The sequence below is a fragment of the Hordeum vulgare genome, chromosome 7H, assembly GCF_904849725.1.
Source record: "Hordeum vulgare subsp. vulgare chromosome 7H, MorexV3_pseudomolecules_assembly, whole genome shotgun sequence".
NCBI lineage: Eukaryota > Viridiplantae > Streptophyta > Magnoliopsida > Poales > Poaceae > Hordeum > Hordeum vulgare.
The window spans coordinates 240,194,644-240,207,693 of record NC_058524.1 but is presented as its reverse complement, the minus strand read 5'-3'; positions in this window follow the sequence as shown (position 1 = coordinate 240,207,693).

The window sequence follows — 13,050 nt, the reverse complement described above, 5'->3', positions numbered from 1 at the left end:
TTCTGATGCTCCATTGTCGGAAATCCTCCACAATCGAGAGCATCAGGCCGAGTGGCGAAGTGGGCTATGGAGATGTTATACTGTGACATCAAGTTCGAAGCCAAGAAGGCTATAAAGTCTCAAGCTCTGGCTGACTTCATAGCAGAATGGGTAGAACAACAGCAACCGACTCACATCTACTCGGCTCATTGGACCATGTTCTTCGATGGGTCCAAGATGTTGAATGGCTCCGGCGCTGGCGTAGTGATCATATCGCCAAAAGGTGATAAACTTAAGTATGTGTTGCGGATACATTTCGATTCTTCCAACAATGAGGCAGAGTATGAAGCTCTCCTTTATGGATTGCGCATGGCCATCACACTCGGTGTCCATCGCCTGATAGTCTATGGCGATTCAGATTTGGTGGTTAATCAAGTGATGAAGGAGTGGGATGTAAGGAACCCCATCATGACTGCATACTGCAACGCAGTAAGGAAGCTCGAGAAGAAGTTTGAAGGTCTGGAACTTCACCACGTTCCGCGACTGAAAAACCAAATAGCTGATGAGTTGGCAAAACTCGGAGACCACTCCCGAGTGATGTCTGTCTCGAGCACCTACATCTCCCTTCAGGGAAAGAAGATCCTTTTACAGAGGAACCGGTACAACCGAAAAGCTCAATAGACCCGACTGAAGTCGAGGTCCCCACTGTGGTGGATTTGATCATGGAGATTCTTGCTCTCATCCCCGATTGGACTGTGCCGTTCATTGCATACATCGTGAGGCAAGAATTACCAGAAGACGAAGTCCAAGCGAGGCAGATCGTCCGCGGGTCGAAGTCCTTCACCGTCATTGATGGCCAGTTGTACAAGGAAAGTGTTTCAGGAGTCCTTCAGCGATGCATCTCCCCTGAGGAGGGACAGTTAATCCTGGAAGAAATTCACTCGGGAACCTGCGGCCATCATGTCTCCTCAAGAGCAATCGTCGCCAAAGCATTCAGAGTTGGCTTCTTCAGGTTGCACGCGAATGAAATGGCAAAGGATATGGTCGACCGATGCGAAGGCTGTCAGTTCTATTCGAACAAGTCCCACAAGCCAATATCTACGCTGAAGACAATCCCTCTTGTTTGGTCGTTCGCAGTGTGGGGATTAGATACCGTCGGTCCATTCAGAACAGGCCAAGGGGGATTCAGTCATTTGTTGGTAGCAGTCGACAAGTTCACCAAGTGGATTGAAGCCAAGCCCATCAAGAAGCTCGACGCCCTTACAGCCATCAAGTTTGTCAGAGACATCATCGCCAGATTCGGGGTCCCGCATAGCATAATCACCAACAATGGCACAAACATTGACTCGGACAGATTCAAGGGTTTTTGCACAGGCCAAGGTATCCGAGTGGATTTTGCATCTGTGGCGCATCCCCAAACAAACGGGCAAGCAGAGCGGGCAAATGGACTTATTCTTCAAGGATTGAAGCCTCGACTCCTGCGAGAAGTTGGACATGCCGCCGGCACATGGGTCACCGAGCTGCCTTCGGTGTTGTGGGGCCTCCGCACAACTCCGAATAGATCTACAGGGCGATCCCCGTTCTTCCTCGTTTATGCAGCAGAGGCGGTCCTTCCGAGTGACTTGCTTCACAACTCTCCACGAGTCGAACTCTTCTCCGAAGCCGAAGCAGAGCAAGCCAGGCAAGACGGAGTGGATCTAGTAGAAGAAGAGCGCGAGATGGCACTGACTCGCTCAACAATTTATCAAGAAGATCTGCGGCGATTTCACGCGCGGCACGTCACGAGTCGCACATTCCAAGCAGGCGACCTGGTGCTCCGAGTGGACCAGCAGAGGCCTCACAAGTGGGCTCCCGCTTGGGAAGGACCCTTCATCATCTCTAAGGTGCTGAACAACGGAGCATATCGACTCTACAACCTCGACAGGGAAACGGACAAGCCGCGAGCATGGAACGGAGATCTCCTGAAGCGCTTCTACACGTGATCGCCGACGGAGGCAATGTAAAGAACAAGTATCATTGAAGTAATACAAAGCAGACTGATTTTTTGCAGGTCCAAAATTCTTCCGTGTTTGCAGACTCCGGTCTAAAAAACTCTCTCCGAGTGTGCACTAAAAGTCGCACTCGGGGACTTAGCTGCGACCCAGAATAGCCTAAGTACAAACTCTCTCCGAGTGTGCACTAAAAGTCGCACTCGGGGGCTTAGCTGCGACCCAGAGTCGCCTAAGTAAAAAACTCTCTCCGAGTGTGCACTAAAAGTCGCACTCGGGGACTTAGCTGCGACCCAGAATCGCCTAAGTACAAACTCTCTCCGAGTGTGCACTAAAAGTCGCACTCGGAGACTTAGCTACGACCCAGAGTCGCCTAAGTAAAAAACTCACTCTGAGTGCGCATTAAAAGCCGCACTCGGGGACTTAGCTGCGACCCAGAATCGCCTAAGTACAAACTCGCTCCGAGTGCGCACGAAAAGCCGCACTCAGAGACTTAGTTGCGATCCAGAATCGCCTAAGTAAAAAGATTCCTTCGAGTGTATCGTCGAGATCCACTCGTAGGCTTAGCAGACCCTCATTGAGGCTCATGTGGATGTGAAGACAACTGACAACTACATGAGTTCAAACTCGCTCCGAGTGCGCACTAAAAGCCGCACTCGGGGACTTAGCTACGATCCAGAATTGCCTAAGTTAAAAGCTTCCTTCGAGTGTATCCTTGAGATCCACTCGGAGGCTTAGCAGACCCTCATTGAGGATCATGTGGATGTGAAGACAACTGACAACTACATGAGTATCAACTCACCCCGAGTGCGCACGAGATGCCGCACTTGGGGACTTAGATGCGATCCAGAATCGTCTAAGTAAAAAGCTTCCTTCGAGTGTATCCTCGAGATCCACTCGAAGGCTTAGCAGATCCTCATTGAGGCTCATGTGGATGTGAAGACAACTGACAATTACATGCTCCGCATGTTTGCCATTGGCTTCACCAAGAAACGCCAAACAAAAACCACGAGCCAAAATCGTGTCAAAAAAAAACTTGGCGAAAGAAGAGAAAAATATTCGATTCGAATTCAAAGTTGGATCGGCTCAGTGTGGATCAATCTTATCCACACCGAACCACAAATGTGACGGCGAACAGCAGTGGCCAAAGTTTGATACAGATAACACTCGACATTCCGAGGCAAAAGTGCGTTCACCATAAAGTTTTTCAAGCGCCACCAGGACTGGCAGGCTCCACAAAGGTGTCAAGGTCGATCCCGTTTGCGATGCGAGTGGCTGTGTCGACGAAGGTCTCCATGAAATCTTCGAATCGAAGCTTCTTGGTGTTGGCGACCTGCAACGCCTTCAGCTTTTCTTCGCGAGCTTCTTTGCAGTGCACTTGGACCAGAGTAGCGCTACGTCCGCACCACAACGAGCAGCAGACTTCTTCCATGCCTGCACTCGGTTCGGGACGTCCTCCAGCCAAGTCATCAACCCTTCTATTTCTTGCCGGGAATCGTCTTCGGGCCACAGCTCCTTGTCGATCCGGCCGATGACTTCTCTCAAGCGGCCAATGAAAGGTCCCACTCTGCCAAGGCGAATATGCACTCGGAGCATGTCCCGGTTGGCTTCGTCGCCGAGTGGAACGTTTGGAACAACCGACCGCTCAATGTCAGCTGCTTCAGCCTCAGCGTCCAGACAAAAATCTGCAAAGAAAAGACGAGCACAAAGTAAGCGCAGAATGAACTACAAAGTCAAGAAGCACTCAGCAAAAAGCTTACCACCGAGCAGTGCAATCATCTTACTTGCCCAGTCGCTGACGTACTTCTCCTGTGAAATGCACCGACTGTTCATCAACTTCATCTGACCCATCAGTTCAGTTCTTTGCTTGCCCATTTTCTCAATTTCGGCCACCAATGCCTTGTTGGTCGCCCGGGACTCCTCCAAAGACTTCTCTCGGTCAGTAAGAGCCCCCTTCACACCAGCCAAGTCATTCACAACCACCTCCAATTCCGCAGCAAGCTGAATCTTTTCAGCCTTCAGAGCATTGTACGCGGATCCCATTTCGCAAGTCTTCTGCCAATTCAGCGCAAAGGGAAGATCAGACACATTTAACAAGGAAAACAAACAAAGCTCAAAGTTCTTCAGACCCCTGCCGATGCAAGCAATCGACAGCGGTCTCGGGGACTACACCCAGTGGGTTCACTAAGAGTGACCCCACTGGCATGAAGCTCGAACAGGCCGGCCCTATTGAGCTACATGACAAACAGACAAGCCTATGAGACTACTATTACCCGGCCTGAGTAACACAAATCTCGGGGACTACACCAAGTGGGTGCACTCGGAGTGCCCCCACTGGTACCATTTGGGCAGATCAGCTCTGATCTGATCAGGTCACGGAAAATGCATATAAAGACAACTGCCGGTGCAAGCGCTCGACAGAAGTCTCGGGGAATACACCCACTGGGTTCACTCGGAGTGAACCCACTGCAAAATAATCCTACTGTATCCGAGTATATCACTTAAACCCATAGTGGGTTACAAGAGGAAAGTAAACACTTACTAGCGCACTTACTCGGATATCGTCCCGGAGCTCCAAGCTTCTCTTGTACAAAGATGCGATGGAGTCGTACGCTCCCTTGGAATCACCCACCATCAACTCCACCTGCACCATGGCCTCCTTGGCGGCTCCCACTTGGTCTTGTGGGAGGTGTCGGGCGTCGTACTGCACGGTCGACGGACCTGGCACGACAGAAGACTCCTTGGGCATCCCAAGTCCCACTCCAGTCGGCTCCGCCGCGAGGGGCACCGCCTGAGTCGACGACATCGTCTCGGTCGGCGGCGCGTCCATGGTGGGAGCAACAGCAGATGGAACAACCTCAAGGACAGGCGCCAAAGTTGGCCCTGATCCCCTTTGGTCGTCCTCCTCCAGATGAATCACCTCCGAAGGAAGCCCGACTGAACAACATGAGGTTACAAAAAATGGGCAAGATTAAAGACAGCACTCGCGAAACAATAATGCAAACTCTCGGAGTCGTCACAACGTACCTTGCTGGGATGTGGCAGCGTTATCCATATCCATGGGATCATCGTCCTGGCGCGGCAGAGAGGTGGCGGAGGTAGCAGCTCTGTCGAGTAAAATCCACTCGACCGATCAGCATGAGTTCAGTCAAATACTGAAAGAAGATGGGAGAACAAGACACTTACGCTGAGGCAACTGGAACAGCGATCCTCATCCGAGGCAAAGCTTTCCGAGGCCTGGACCCACTCGGTTTGGCCACCTTGGACGGTTGGTCCGTGGGCTCGGTAGCAGCGTCCCTGGTCCTCTTCACGCTCCGAGCACTCGGAGCCACGGGAGGAGCTGGCGGGGCACTCGGGGCCGCTGGAGGAGCCGGCGGAGTCGCGGGTTCGTGATGATGCTTAGTTCGAGGCTCTGATGGTGGAGGTGGCGAGCTCTGCTCCCCAACCTCCCCCTCCTCCTCCTCTTCGGTCTCCTCCTCCGTCTCCCCACAGACGGAGACGTACTCGGCGCTATCCATGCTGCCCTCCTGGTTGCCATCCTCTTCCTCAGCTGGATTCCCGTTCGAGACGGGAGAATACCAGTTGGTCCACTCCTGCACAAAATACAGTCGACAACGTCAGACGTCAGGCGGCGGTACAAGAAAAGCGATAAATCTAAGAAGATTGAAAGCACTCGACAAGAGGTGCTCACCTCATTCGGAGGAGGATTATCGGCGCGGAAGGGCTTCACCCGCCGGGCTCCTCTGGGGTTGTCGCATGCGCCTGTGATGCCGCGGACCCACGCTGTCACAACCTCCCCGGTCATGCATTCCGGATGAGTCCGAGTGGAGTCCTCAGGCCCCGTGTAGTGCCCCATGGCGTGGTGTCGGGCTTGCAGCGGCTGGATGCGCCGACCCAGAAAAATCTCCAGCAAATCTGTGCCGGTGACTCCCTTGCGGACGACAGCTATCAGCGCGTCGACCAGAGGTTGGATCTGGATCTTTTCCAACTTTGAGAGTGCAAGCTGCCTGGGAGGGGCCGGACGGTCTAGGCTAAAGGGATGCAACCCAGTCACGGCATTCGGACAAGCTATGTCCTGGCAGTAGAACCAGGTCGACTGCCAGTTCCTAACTGACTCAGACAACTGGAGAGGGGGGTAGCTACTCTTCATTTTCTTCTGGAAGCCTAAGCCCCCGCAAAGCTGGAGGAGATGAGTTTTATCGTCCGACTGGCTAAGTTTTTTGACAGTCCGGGACCTAGCGGAGAAGATGTACTTAAAGAGCCCCCAATGGGGGGGACATCCAATAAAGCACTCGCAAAGGGTGACGAATGCGGCGAGATGGGCTATCGCGTTTGGAGGAAAATGATGGATCTGCGCCCCGAAGTGATTCATAATACCTCTAAAGAAGGGGTGGGGAGGCAAGGAGAAGCCCCTGAACACGTGGCTGAGCAGCAGGACGCGATCCCCCTCCTGCGGCACCGGCTCCGTCTCGCCCTCCGTCGGCGGCCTCCACGACTTGATGGCGATTATGACATGCTCCACTAGCTCCAGCAAGTCGTCCGTCGTCACCGTGGAGGGAAGGAAATCCCCCTGGATCCAACCCGCCGGCAGTGCTCGCTGTCGCTGCTGAGAAAGGGCCGCCCCCTTCTTCTTCTTCTTCTGCGACTCGAGTTTGCTGGTCTGCCCCTTCGTCATGGTGAGGGCGGCAGGTCCGGCGAGGAGGAGAGGAAGGAGGAGGCTTGGACCGCGCAGGGAGCTACGGGAGGAGCGGGGTGAATGCGAGTAACAAGGGCAACGCAACAAGAAACCCCCGCCGGAGAGGCTTAAATAAGCTTCCGACTGGGTTACTAACAGGTGGCCCCGAAATCTTATCCCCCGACCGGCTGCTGCGATATTAGTGGAGAAGATAACGGCGCGGTAATCGAGGCGGCATAAACTACTCGATGGCGATGTCGACATCCCCGCTGAGCGCGCGGCAACCGAAATTTGAGGATCCCAGAAAATCCGCCGCTGTCAGTTTGACCGGTCACATCGAAAGATTCTGCGGAAGCACTCGGTCCCTGACGGTTCGTTTCACTGATATATTCACTCGGATCACTGGTTGAAAGGATAAAATGGATCGAGGAAAACAACGCCAAAGTCACATCCATACCAGTCGGATCCGTACTCCAGACATCACTTCGTAAGATTTCACGAAAGCACTCGGTCCCTGACGATTCGTTTCACTGGTATAATCACTCGATCGCTTGTCGAAAGGATAAAATGGATCGAGGCAAACAACGCCAAAGTCACATCCATACCAGTCGGATCCGTACTCCAGGCATCACTTCGTCATTCCAACCCCGATCCATTCGGGGACTAATGATGGGGTTATAGTCCCAGGGTAGGGTCATAGGCCTGTCCTATAGGTCCTACCCAAGGACTACCCTTCATAGAGGGCAAGGCCCTTAGACAGTTCCGACTAAACTAAGGACCCCCCATCATCCAGTCGGTGACGAGCATTCGGAGCGTATTTATCGTACCGATTGAATTCCACTCTGTACATCGTAACCTCCCAGGAGGGCAACGGCCATACGTTTTCATACACCATTATTAGCATTTAAGGCATACGTTACCTGTAACGTAGGCATTTATTCGCCACTATTCCACCCCTGTCCACTGGGCGGTTGTGGAGGGCAGCACACTCTATATAAGCCACCCTTCCCCACTGGTGCAGGGGTTGGCATTTACTGTAATCCTATATTCCACTCGTCACTAAGCTCCCAAGAGAACTGAGACGTAGGGCTTTTACCTCCACCGTAGAGGGGCCTGAACTCATACAACCTCGTCGTAGCTAAGGCTCTGCCCATCCTTTTGTACCCTACACATCTACTGTCAGACTTATACCCACGACACCAAGTATCCGATCCCCCGAGTTGCAGAAGTTCGAGCGTGCGAGTGGCCGAGCGATGTGCTCTTACGCGCCGCCGGATTTTATGAGGACTTTTACTACTTGGTGGAGAACGCAGGCCTTACCGCCTTCGTTGAAGATAAGGGTCCGCAATACCTCCTCCTCACTAATATTTTCGTGCAAAGCTTTAATTTCTATCCAAGGAAGAGTTCTCCTACGGTTGAGTTCAAGTTATATGATATCCCCGAGCGCATGTCCCTCCAGGATTTTTGCAATGTTTGCAAATTATCTTATGTTGGGGATATTCATGAACCTCGTCCACGGGACTTGGAGGCTTTCATAGATACTATTGCCGTAGGAGAGGAGAGAGGAGTGTCTTGCACTAGAGCTGCTAGCATATATTTTCCCTTGCTTCGGTACTTCTCATTATTCGTGGGAAAATGTATGATTGGCCGTGGGAAAGCTGGGGCCCTTAGCTCCGCACATCTTGCGGTTTTGCGTGAAGCCCTTTATAATGATAAAACTTATAGCTTGGGTGCTATAGTAGCTCAACGGTTGAACACGAACCGTTCTAAAGGCGTTGTTTATGGAGGTACCTATGCTACCCGTCTTGCTAGACATTTTGAGATGCCCATTAGACTGCACGAGGAAGAAGAGATTCTTCTTCCTGAGAGATATCTAGATTATGATAGCATGGTTCGCCATGACTTTCTTGATAAAGATATAAATAAGAGGATGATTTATAACCTGGTATTCAGTCAGGGTACTCGTGAGACTATTACTTTGCCTGCCCCTTCTTATTATTATGCTCTCGGACATCTACGCATATTGGGGCTTAGCACCACCACAAGCGCCCGTGCCCGAGCTACCAGTTGAGTACCAGACGCTGATACGTCTCCAACGTATTCCTACGGTAACAGAAGTCCTTCCTTTGCGCTAGGAACTCTTCTTGCTACTTCTCTTGTTCGCGTCGGTTTTTCCCTTGAAGAGGAAAGGGTGATGCAGCAGAGGAGCAGTAAGTATTTCCCTCAATTTGAGAACCAAGGTATCAATCCAGAAGGAGGGCCTCGTCAAGTCCAGAGTACCTACGCAAACACAAACGAGCTTGCACCCAACGCTTCAAAGGGGTTGTCAATCCCTTCAAGATTGTTTGCAAACTGAGAACTGAAGGCGAAAAGTGCAACGAAGTAAAAAGTGTAAGGCTGAAAATATGGTGTGGAGTAGACCCGGGGGCCATAGTGTTCACTAGAGGCTTCTCTAAAAATAGAAAAATCACGGTGGGTGAACAAATTACCGTCGAGCAATTGATAGAACCGCGCAAAGTCATGACGATATCTAAGGCAATGATCATACATATAGGCATCACGTCCGAGACAAGTAGACCGATACTTTCTGCATCTACTACTATTACTCCACACATCGACCGCTATCCAGCATGCATCTAGTGTATTGAGTTCATGACGAATAGAGTAACGCCTTAAGCAAGATGACATGATGTAGAGGGATAATCTCAAACCAATGACGAAAACCCCATCTTTTTACCCTTGATGGCAACAACATGATGCGTGCCTCGCTACCCGTTCTATCACTGGGTGAGGTCACCGAACGGTATGAACCCAAAACCAAGCACTTCTCCCATTGCAAGAATCATAGATCTAGTTGGCCAAACAAAACCCACAACTCGAAGAGAATTAGAAGGATATGAAATCATGCATAAGAGAGATCAGAAGAAACTCAAATAAGATTCATAGATAATCTGATCATAAATCCACAATTCATCGGATCTCGACAAACACACCGCAAAAGAAGATTACATCGGATAGATATCCATGAAGATCATGGAGAACTTTGTATTGCAGAGACAAGAGAGAGAAGAAGCCATCTAGTTACTAGCTATGGACCCGTAGCTCTATGGTGAACTACTCACGCATCATCGGAGAGGTCATGGTGTTGATGAAGAAGCCCTCCATGTCCGAATCCCCCCTCCGCCAGGGCACCAGAACGTGCCCCAGATGGGATCTTGCGGAGACAGAAGCTTGCGGCGGCGGAAAAGTAATTTTGATGATCTCCTGATTATTTTGGAATTTTAGGGAATATATAGGCGCAACCCCTAGGGCACAGGGCGCCCAGGGGGCCCACAAGCCTGTGGGCCACGCCCTCCCCCCTGGTAACGGGGTGGGGGCTTGTGGGGCCCCTGAGGCTCCCCTGCCTTGGCTCTCAAGCTTCCCGATCTTCTTCCGTTACGGAGAAAATCTTCTCGGGGATTTTCTTCCATTTGGACTCTGTTTCAAAATCTCCTCTGAAAGGGGTCAAAGACATGGAAAAAACAGGAACTGGCACTTGGCACTGAGTTAATAAGTTAGTCCCAAAAATACATAAAAGGCATGCAAAACATCCAAAGTTTGACAAGATAATAGCATGAAACCATCAAAAATTATAGATACGTTGGAGACATATCAAGCATCCCCAAGCTTAACTCCTGCCCGTCCTCGATTAGGGAAGTGATAAACAATGAATTTTTGATGTGGAATGCTACCTAGCATAGTTGTCCTTTGCAACTTCTTTCACGTGTCATGAATGTTCAGATCTGTAAGATTTGAAACAATAGTTTGCTATTGACATGAAAACAATAATACTTCAAGCAAACTAGCAAGGTAATCATCAACTTTCAAAATAACAAGGCCAATGAAAGTTATCCCTACAAAATCATATAGTCTGGCTATGCTCCATCATCCTCACACAACTAATGTAAATCATGCACAACCCCGGTATTGGCCAAGTAATTGTTTTCACACTCTTACTTTCTCAAACTTTTTTTAACTATCACGCAATACATGAGCGCGAGCCATGGATATAGCACTATAGGTGGAATAGAGTGTGGTGGTGGTTGTGAGACAAAAAAAGGAGGAGATGGTCACATTGACTCGGCGTATCAATAGGCTATGGAGATTCCCATTAATAGATATCAATGTGAATGAGTAAGGATTGCCATACAAGAGATGCACTAGAGCTATAAGTATGTGAAATCTCAAAAGGAAAACTAGTGGGTGTGCATCCAACTTGCGTGCTCACGAAGACCTAGGGCAATTTTGAGGAAGCCCATCATTGGAATATACAAGCCAAGTTATATAATGGGGATTCCCACTAGCATATGGTAGTGACAAAGCAAGAAGCTCTCAGTCACGAAGAACATGGTGCTATCATGAAGCACAAGTGTGGAAAAAGATAGTAGCATTGTCCCTTCTCTCTTTTTCTTTTTTTTATTTGGGCGCTTAGGCCTCCCTTTTTTCTCCTTTTTTTGTTTTTGGGCTCTTTGGCCTCTGTCTTTTTATTTCCTCACATGGGACAATGCTCTAATAATGATGATCATCACACTTTTATTTACTAACAGCTCAAAGATCACAATGATGATGACTCCATAGGAAATGCCTCCGGTAGTGTGCCGGGATGTGCAACGATCTAGCATGGCGTATCACGTTGAAACATCTCGCTAGCTATCTTACGATCATGCAATGGCAATATGAGAGTGCCGGCACAAGTCATGAGACGAAACGGTGGGAGTTGCATCGCAATATATCTCATAATGGCTATGAAAATGCCATAGTAGGTAGGTATGGTGGCTGTTCTGAGGAAGGAATTTGGTTGGTTTGTGCACCGGCGAGAATTGCGCGGCACTAGGGAAGCTATCATTGGTGGAAGGTGAAAGTGCATCTATACCATGGACTCACATTAGTCATGAAGAACTCACATACTTGTTGCGGAAGTTTTTATTAGTAATCGAAACAAAGTGCTAAACGCATACTCCGAGGGGAAGGGTTGGTAGGTGTTAACCATCGCGCGATCCCGACTCAACACAAAGGATGACATTCAATAGATCAATTATGCTCCGACTTCCTAACATAGCGGTTCACCATACGTGCATGCTACGGGAACCACTAACTTCAACACAAGTATTTCTAGATTCACAACACCCTACTAACTTATCTCTTAATATTACCAAATCCACGTCTCAAAACTATTTGAGAGGAATCAAAACTTCTCTTTCTATTCAAAGCACATGAAGATGGAGGTTTTTGCATCATCTTTGGGTACCTATCATATTTGGGACTACTTTCATAGCATAAGCCAACGACAAAACACGCACCTTCGTGCTCTAAAAGATATAAGTGAAGCACAAAGAGCAATAGTATCTAGCTCAAAAGATATAGGTGAAGCACTATGAGCATTCTAGCAAAATCACGATGAGTGCATGTCTCCCTCTCTCGAAAAGGTGTGCAGAAAGGATGATTATGACACAACAAAAATAAATAGGCTCCTAAGATACAAGACGCTCCAAGTAAAACACGTATCATGTGGTGAATAAAAATATAGCTCCAAGTAATGTTACCGATGGATTGAAGACGAAAGAGGGGATGCCTTCCCGGGGCATCCCCAAGCTTAGGCTTTTTGGTGTCCTTGAATTTGGCTTGGGATGCCTTGGGCATCCCCAAGCTTGAGCTCTTTCCACTCCTTATCTCTTTGACCATGAGAACATCACCCAAAACTTGAAAACTTCACAACACAAAACATAAACAGAAACTTGTGATAACATTAGCACAAGAAAACAAACTACCACTTATTTTGGTACTGTAGCAAACTTCAATTCCATCTATATTGGTGTTGGGATACTGTATTCTCACTTTTCCATGGCTAGTACCCCCCGATACTAACCATAGTTTCATCAAAACAAGCAACCAACTCAACAAAAACAGAATCTGTCAAAAATAGACCAGTCTGTAGCAATCTGTATACTTCGTACACTTCTGGTACCTCAAAAAATCTGAAAACTTACGAAGGCCTGGGCAAAAAGCATATTAACCAGAAGAAAAAATAAATCAACTCAAAAGCTCTTTCTGAATAAAAATGACAAATCATCTCGTGAGCGAAAAGTTTCTGTCTTTTTCCAGCAGGATCAAACAACCATTACCAAGACTAGTCATAAAGGTTTTGCTTGGCTAAACACAAAAGGAAACACAAAAAACACAATCACAACAGAATTGTGATGGTGTGGACGCAACAAAATAGAAAGAAAAGGATAAATTCATTGGGTTGCCTCCCAACAAGCGCTATTGTTTAACGCCGTTAGCTAGGCATTGATAATTCAATGATGCTCAGACAAAAGACAAGAATTGAAGCACAACGAGAGCATCATGAAGCATGTGAAAATCACATCT